Source organism: Scyliorhinus torazame, chromosome 4 (genome assembly GCF_047496885.1).
Source record: "Scyliorhinus torazame isolate Kashiwa2021f chromosome 4, sScyTor2.1, whole genome shotgun sequence".
NCBI lineage: Eukaryota > Metazoa > Chordata > Chondrichthyes > Carcharhiniformes > Scyliorhinidae > Scyliorhinus > Scyliorhinus torazame.
The window spans coordinates 289,000,765-289,008,372 of record NC_092710.1 but is presented as its reverse complement, the minus strand read 5'-3'; positions in this window follow the sequence as shown (position 1 = coordinate 289,008,372).

The following is a 7,608-nucleotide window of genomic DNA, read 5'->3' as shown; positions in this document are numbered from 1 at the left end:
GAGCACAAAGGCAGCTTCGGTAGGTGTAACATTGACTTTAATAACCAAAGGAGTTCATGCACGTGCCCTAGCCCCTAAAACTCATCTGTGCCCTGCACCCGTGCCAACTTACTCAGTGTCTAATTGTTTGGCCTTACGGGCCCTTTGACTACGTCTACGTGGTTCCCCAGACGGTACAGCAGAACTGGAGGTGGACTCCTGTGATTCCTGCCCTCTGACACTGGATCCCTTTGGCGGCCGTTTCCTGGGGCGTCCTGGCCTAGATGGGCCAGGCTGCGGCCCGGGCGACTGGGATGGCGAGCTGCCAGCCTGTCCTGCCCGTTGCCCACCCGATGCACCTGGGACGGAAGGGGGGGAGTCCGAGGTGTCGCGGTGTACCGGGACCTCCCCTACAGAGGGAGCCGGGACGGACCACACCACCTCCTCCTCCCTCGGGGTGCCCGATGGCCCCCAGGCCTCTACATGGGTGGGGGATGCGAACGGACTGGCCATCCGACGCCCCCCCGACATCTGGCGCTGCCAGTCCTGGAGGCCCGTGCTGGTATCGACAGGGGTCTGCAGGTTTGCAGCCATGGAGCCCAGGGTGTTGTCAAACCCTGTCTGTGACAGTGCGACGCCGGCTCGCACATGGCCACTGGCGCCGATGCCCTCAGCGATGGCCTGCTGAGACTGGGCCATGGCCTGCAGAGACTGGGCCATGGCCTGCAGAGACTGGGCTATGGCCTGCTGAGACTGGGCCATGGCCTGCTGAGACTGGGCTATGGCGTTGAGCGCCTCTGCCATCTGGTGCTGGCACTGGCTCATGGCCTCCTGTGAGAGGGCAGCCATTTCCTGGGCCATAGACGCCGCTTGCACGGAAGGCCCCAGGCCTCGCAAACCGTTCCCCATGTCTGACACCGTCGCACCCATTGCCTCCACCGCGGACGCCACCCGTGCGGTGTCAGCCTGGGTGGCACGCATGACCGGGACCACTCCCAGCTCCTGGACGCGGGTGGACTCCTCCACCTGCGACCGCAGCCGCCGCAAGCCACCCGTCACCCTCTTCGCTCGTCTCCGGGTCGGTGGTTGCATCGGATCTATGTGTGGGTGTGGTAACTGCAGGAACCCGGGATCCATCTGGGCGGCAGATGTTCGCTTGGCCTGGACTGCCCTCCGACCGCCCGGTCCCTCTGCTGCTCCTACCTCCACCTGCTGTACCGGGACGGCTGTGTTGTGCGCACCAGTGAGTGTACCAGACGCCTCATCACTAAAGTGCCCAACCGTGGTGAGTGTTTCTGCGATGGTGGAGGGTGTTGGTGACAGCAGTGGCGTTGTGTCGTGCTCTTCGTCCCACCCTGAGTCCATGGCACTTTGGGGTGGGGGTTCGTCTCCACCCATCCACTCTGAGTCACTGTCCAGTATTTCGTCTTCCCGGGTAGGGGTGTCCAGGGTAGTGCTGTCCCGGGTAGTGCTGTCCCGGGTAGGGGTGTCCCGGGTAGTGCTGTCCCGGGTAGTGCTGTCCCGGGTAGGGGTGTCCTGGGTAGTGCTGTCCCGGGTAGGGGTGTCCTGGATAGTGGTGTCCTGGGTAGTGGTGTCCTGGGTAGTGGTGTCCTGGCTCGGATGTGACGGGGGCCTGTGGCTGCCCCCCTCATCGCTGGGTGGTCGCTCCCGCACGTGACGGGGGTGTCGTCTCCCTGTTGCTCCAGGTCTCTCCGTCTCCCGTGGTGCGCGAGGGGCATCCTGCGGGCGGCGCATGCTGGAGGGTCCGGGTCTCTCCGTCTCCCGTGGTGTGCGAGGGGCATCCTGCGGGCGTCGCATGCTGGAGGGTCCGGGTCTCTCCGTCTCCCGTGGTGTGTGAGGGGCATCCTGCGGGCGTCGCATGCTGGAGGGTCCGGGTCTCTCCGTCTCCCGTGGTCTCCGGGGGGCATCCTGCGGGCGTCGCATGCTGGAGGGTCCGGGTCTCTCCGTCTCCCGTGGTCTCCGAGGGGCATCCTGCGGGCGTCGCATGCTGGAGGGTCTGGGTCTCTCCGTCCCCCGTGGTCTCCGAGGGGCATCCTGCGGGCGTCGCATGCTGGAGGGTGCGGGTCTCTTCATCTCCTGTGGTCTCCGAGGGGCATCCTGCGGGCGGTGTGCATCTGCGGGGATGGGTGCCTAGACGTTTGGTCCTGCGATACACAATGAAGCATGCATGGTTAGACATCAGGCAGTGATCAGGTGATATGGGGGAGGGGGATATAGGGGAGGGGGGATATGGGGACGGGCTGTCGGTGGCTCACTTGCTGGTGGGCCCCCGACCTCTGCATCAGCAACCTCGCTTCTCCTGTGGGGGGGGGAGGGGTGGTGGCAGGGGTAAAAGGCAACAGTGTTAGGCAGGTATATGAATGCACGCCATCGGTTGCGCGTGCATTGCAGAGGTTAAGGTTAGGGCTGGATTCACTTGGGGATATGGGGGATATGGGGGAGGGGGGATATGGGGGATATGGGGGAGGGGGGATATGGGGGAGGGGGGGATATGGGGGAGGGGGGATATGGGGGAGGGGGGGATATGGGGGAGGGGGGATATGGGGAGGGGGGATATGGGGGAGGGGGGATATGGGGGAGGGGGAGATATGGGGGAGGGGGGATATGGGGATGGGGGGATATGGGGATGGGGGGATATGGGGATGGGGGGATATGGGGGAGGGGGGATATGGGGGAGGGGGGATATGGGGGAGGCTCACCCTGCCTGCTCTGACGAGCTCGTTCACCTTCTTGTGGCACTGGGTGCCTGTCCGTGGTGTCAGGGCCACAGCGGTGACGGCCTCTGCCACTTCCCTCCACAGACGCCGGCTGTGGCGTGGGGCAACTCTGCGGCCGTGCCCGGGATACAGGGCGTCCCTCCTCTGCTCCACCGCGTCCAGGAGCGCCTCCACATCGCGTGACTCGAACCTCGGGGCTGAGCGACGGCCAGCCATCCAGTCGGGTGTTGCGGTCGGGTGTTCCGGTCGGTTGGGGGGGAGCTGCGCGGCCTTATGAGCCGTCACGCCGTGCAGCGCGTATGACGCTGCACGGCGTGAACCACTGCGCAGGCGCGGATCCCGTTACGTCGCTGCTAGCCCATTTCGGGCCGGAGACTATCGTCCCATTTTTATGACGTGACGCAAGTGGGATTTGCGCCGTTTTTTGCGCCGATCGGCGGACTTTCCGCCGATAACGGAGAATTTCGCCCCTGTTCTGGTAAGCCGGTACGGGAATTGAACCCGCGTTGCTGGTCTTGATCTGCATTACAAACCAGCTGTCTAGCCCACTGAGCTAAACTGGCCCTTACAGAGACCCACAGCAGAGACCTTCCAACAGAGACCTCATTATTCAAAGTTTTACCATATTTTCAACAACCCCCTTACAGAAGTAAGAAAAAACAAAGAACACATAAATAAACATCTTATAGCTATGTCACGTATTCCCCCCATTAAATGATAATAAACACAGTAGTAATCAAAATGTACCCTGTGCCAGCTCAGGAACCCCTCATCCATTCTCCCTGGGACAAACCAATGGTTCTCTCGTATCAGGGACCATACCGAAGCCTCTGCCTCCCCCCTGTTGCGTCTCCACTGCCCCCAAATTACGCCACCACTGGACTGGTGGTGTACCTTGTCGGCGGGAGCAGCAGTGATGCCGTCACCAGCGCTCTCAGTCTCGTGCCCACACAGGACGCCATCTCCAGCCTCTACCACGCCGCCTCCTCCCCTTCCATTACCCACTTGCGTATCATCGCCACATTGGCAGCCCAGTAGTACCCACACAGATTGTCCCTGCTCTGTTCCAGAAACACCCTTCTCACCCTCGGGGTCTTTTTCGCCCATACAACCCTATGATGCTCCTGATAACCCGCTTAAAAAAGGCCTTAGGGATCAGGATGGGGAGGCACTGGAATATAAAAACGAACCTCGGGAGCACCCTCATCTTCACCGACTGTACCCTATCCGCCAGGGAGAGTGGCAGCATATCCCACCTTTTAAACTCCTCCTCCATCTGCTCCACCAGCCTCATCAAGTTGAACTTGTGTAGGGCCCCCTAGATCCTGGCAACACCTGGATCCCTAGGTACCAAAAACTCCCTTACGCCCTCTTCAGTGGAAGCTCGTCTATCCCCCTTCCCTGGTCCCCTGGGTGTATCACGAATAGCTCACTCTTCCCCATGTTGAGCTTATACCCGGAAAGTCTCCAAACTCCCTGAGGATCCGTATCACCTCCGGCATCCCCCCTACTTACCCTTTTCTGACATCTGCTGCCTCAGACAAAGGTGTCCCAAGCAGCAGCTGTTAAAGGTGTCAGAGTCTTCCTTGAATGTCCAGTACATGTCATAAGGCTGGAAATCCCACAACAGCTTTTGAAATACATATCTTATCATAGAATATCTACAGTGGAGAAGGAGACCATTTGGCCCATCGAGCCTGCACCAACCCTCCGAAAGAGCACCCTACCTAGGCCCACTTTCGCCACCCTACTCCATAACCCTGGAACCCCAATTAACCTTCAGAAACTGGCGGCAATTTGGCATTGCCAAGCCACCTAAGCTGCACATCTTTGGACTGTGGGGAGGAAACCAGAGCACCCAGAGGAAACCCACAGGGAGAGTCTGCCAAATCCACACAGACAGTCACCCAAGGTTGGAATCCAAACCGGCTCCCTGGTGCTGTGAGGCAGCAGATCTATCGACTGTGCCACCCCATTCAATTTCACAAAGAAACAATTGCATTAGCTTGAGATTGAGAGTTTTATTACTCCAGAAACTGTTGCATGGTGGATTATTTATTGATCTTTACCTTCACGCTTAAATGCATCTCCATTACCCTGCATTGATGCCAATCACAATGTTTACAAACACGCTTGTTATGATTGATAGCCCCTCACCACATCAAAGGCAGCTACGTGCTTCCACAAGTCAAAGCCCTGAGCTGCTTTCGATAAAGTGAGATGCTGGCAATCATAGCAAGAATGTTTATAAACATTGTGGTTAGCACCAAAGCATCACGGGGCCTGGAGAATCAGACTTCCAACCCATAAATCAGATGCAAATGAGTGCAATTGACCCACCTACATCTTCCCGCCTGTGCAGGGTGTGTAGTTCAATGTCGCCGCCGGAGGGATACTGGAGCATCGGAACGGTATCGGCGCCTGGCACGACCCTGTTTTTAGCCCGATGCTCGGTTCTCCGTCGGATCGGGAACCCCGCTAATGGCGGCGGGAGGTGGAGATCCACCCCCCCTGTCTATATATACAGAACAACGAGAATTAAAGGCTGGCTTGTGCCTTTTGGCCTCCAGATATGTTCAGGTCCTCATGATGGCATTATGTGCATTGATAACGTAATTGTATCAAAATCCATCTTGTCCTTGAACCACCAATGTTTTCAAACTTATAATCTCATACAGGACTAGTTAGAATGATTTTTGTTACAGCAAAGTGCTCGGAGAAAATTATAACTGCAGATAACCGAAACACGAAAACAACCAAGAGACTGCTGTTCATGTCTTGCATTCTTAAATGGTAGAAATAATTCATACTTTGCTGGTAAAATATAAAGTAAACACTGCAAGAGTTGGAAACTTGACTTAAAACAAGAAATTATTTTCATATACAAAAGTCAATCAGCTTCTGAGAAGAGAATGGATCCTTTTTGTGGTGGATATGTCAAATTGGTTAAAGTGAAAAGCATAGTTGTACTTAAAGGGAAGTCGGATAAGCACATGAGGGTGAAAGGTATAGAAGGATATGTTTATAGGGCAAGGTGTGAAAAGAAACAGGAGCAGGAGTAGGCCATTCGACCCTTAAGCCTGCTCCACTAAGATACGTGTGGAACATAAACACGGACATAGATCCATTGGATGATTCGTCTGTTTCTATAGTTGTAGCACAGTGGGTAGCACTGTTACTTCACAGCTCTAGGCCCCAGGTTCGATTCCCGGCTTGGGTCACTGTCTGTGCGGAGTCTGCACGTTCTCCCTGTGTCTGCGTAGGTTTCCTCCGGGTGCTCCGGTTTCCTCCCACAGGTCCTGAAAGACATGCTGTTAGGTGAATTGGATATTCTGAATTCTCCGTCTGTGTAGCCAAACAGGCGTCGGAATGTGGCGACTAGTTTTTCACAGTAAGCCTTACTGATTCTCTGCTGGGCCACTGTCTGTGCGGAGTCTGCACGTTCTCCCCGTATCTGCGTGGGTTTCCTCCGGGTGCTCTGGTTTCCTCCCACAGTCCAAAGATGTGCACTTTAGGTGGATTGGCCATGATAAATTGCCCTTAGTGACCAAAAAGGTTAGGAGGGGTTATTGGGTTACGGGGATAGGGTGGAAGTGAGGGCTTAAGTGGGTCGGTGCAGACTCGATGGGCCGAATGGCCTCCTTCAGTACTGTATGTTCCCTGTTCTATGTTCATAAGAAAGCATGTTATTTTTTATTGTGCCATCCGTACTTCAAGAACTGTGTAAGCAAAAAATTGCATTCACATACGGTTTCTCGCCAATAAAGTGCTTTTGTAATATGGGCAAATGCGGCAGCCAATCTGTGCACAGCAAACTTCCACAAACAGCAGTGACATAATCCATTTTAGTGATGTTCTTTGAAGAATTAATATTATTGACACCTCTACTTCAAGTAATATCATGGCATCCTTTACACCCACCTGAGATGGTAACCAGGATTATGGTTCAATGTCCCGCCTGAAAGATGGCACCTTTGACCACGTAACGCTCCTTCACTATTGTGCTGCCATATCAGGAGAGTGACCACATGTCTCTTCAATCAATCAGATTGAACAACTCTCACTGATATTCATTTCAGGAGCGGGAATCTGACGTAGGGACCAATTTCAGATCCTGATCCCACACGGTGTGTTTCAGGCACGCCCATCACCAGTTTAAAGGAATGGCCAATGAAAGACAAGTGGGCAAGCTCATTGTCAAATTAGGAAAAGCAGGCATGTTCCCAAGGCTGGAGGTCCAATGAGGGGTCCTCCAGAACGTACAGATCCCTAGCCCCACTGGCCGAGGTGTTGTTGATGACACAAAGATAGGTAGAAAAGTAAGTTGTTCTGAGGACACGGGTCTGCAAAGGGATGCAGACAGGCCAAGTGAGTGGGAAAAAATTTGGCAGATGGAGTATAATGTGGGAAAATGTCCACTTTGGAAGGAAGAATAGAAAAGCAACAGATTATTTCAATGGGGAGATTGCAGACATCTGAGGTACAGTGGGGTCTGGGTGTCCAGGTACATGAACTGCAAAACGTTAGTGTGCAACTCCATTAGGAAAATAAATAGGATGTTGTTGTTTAATGCAAAATGAGAATGTTTCACTGCAATCATAGAGAATGTTGCTGAGACTACATCTGGAGTACAGTGTACGGTTTTGGTTGCCTTATTTAATAAAGGATATTAATGCATTAGAAGCAATGCAGAGAAGGTTCACTTTACTGATTCCTGGAATGAAGAGGTTAGCTGTCACCCAGCCTTCAAATACGCCGGTGGTGGAACCAAAGGATTCCCCTCCCTCATCTGGAGTACTGTGTACAGTTTTGATCTCTTTACTTAAGAAAGGTATAATTGCATTAGAAGCAGATCAGAAAAGGTCTACTCGACTGATTCCTGGGATGAAGG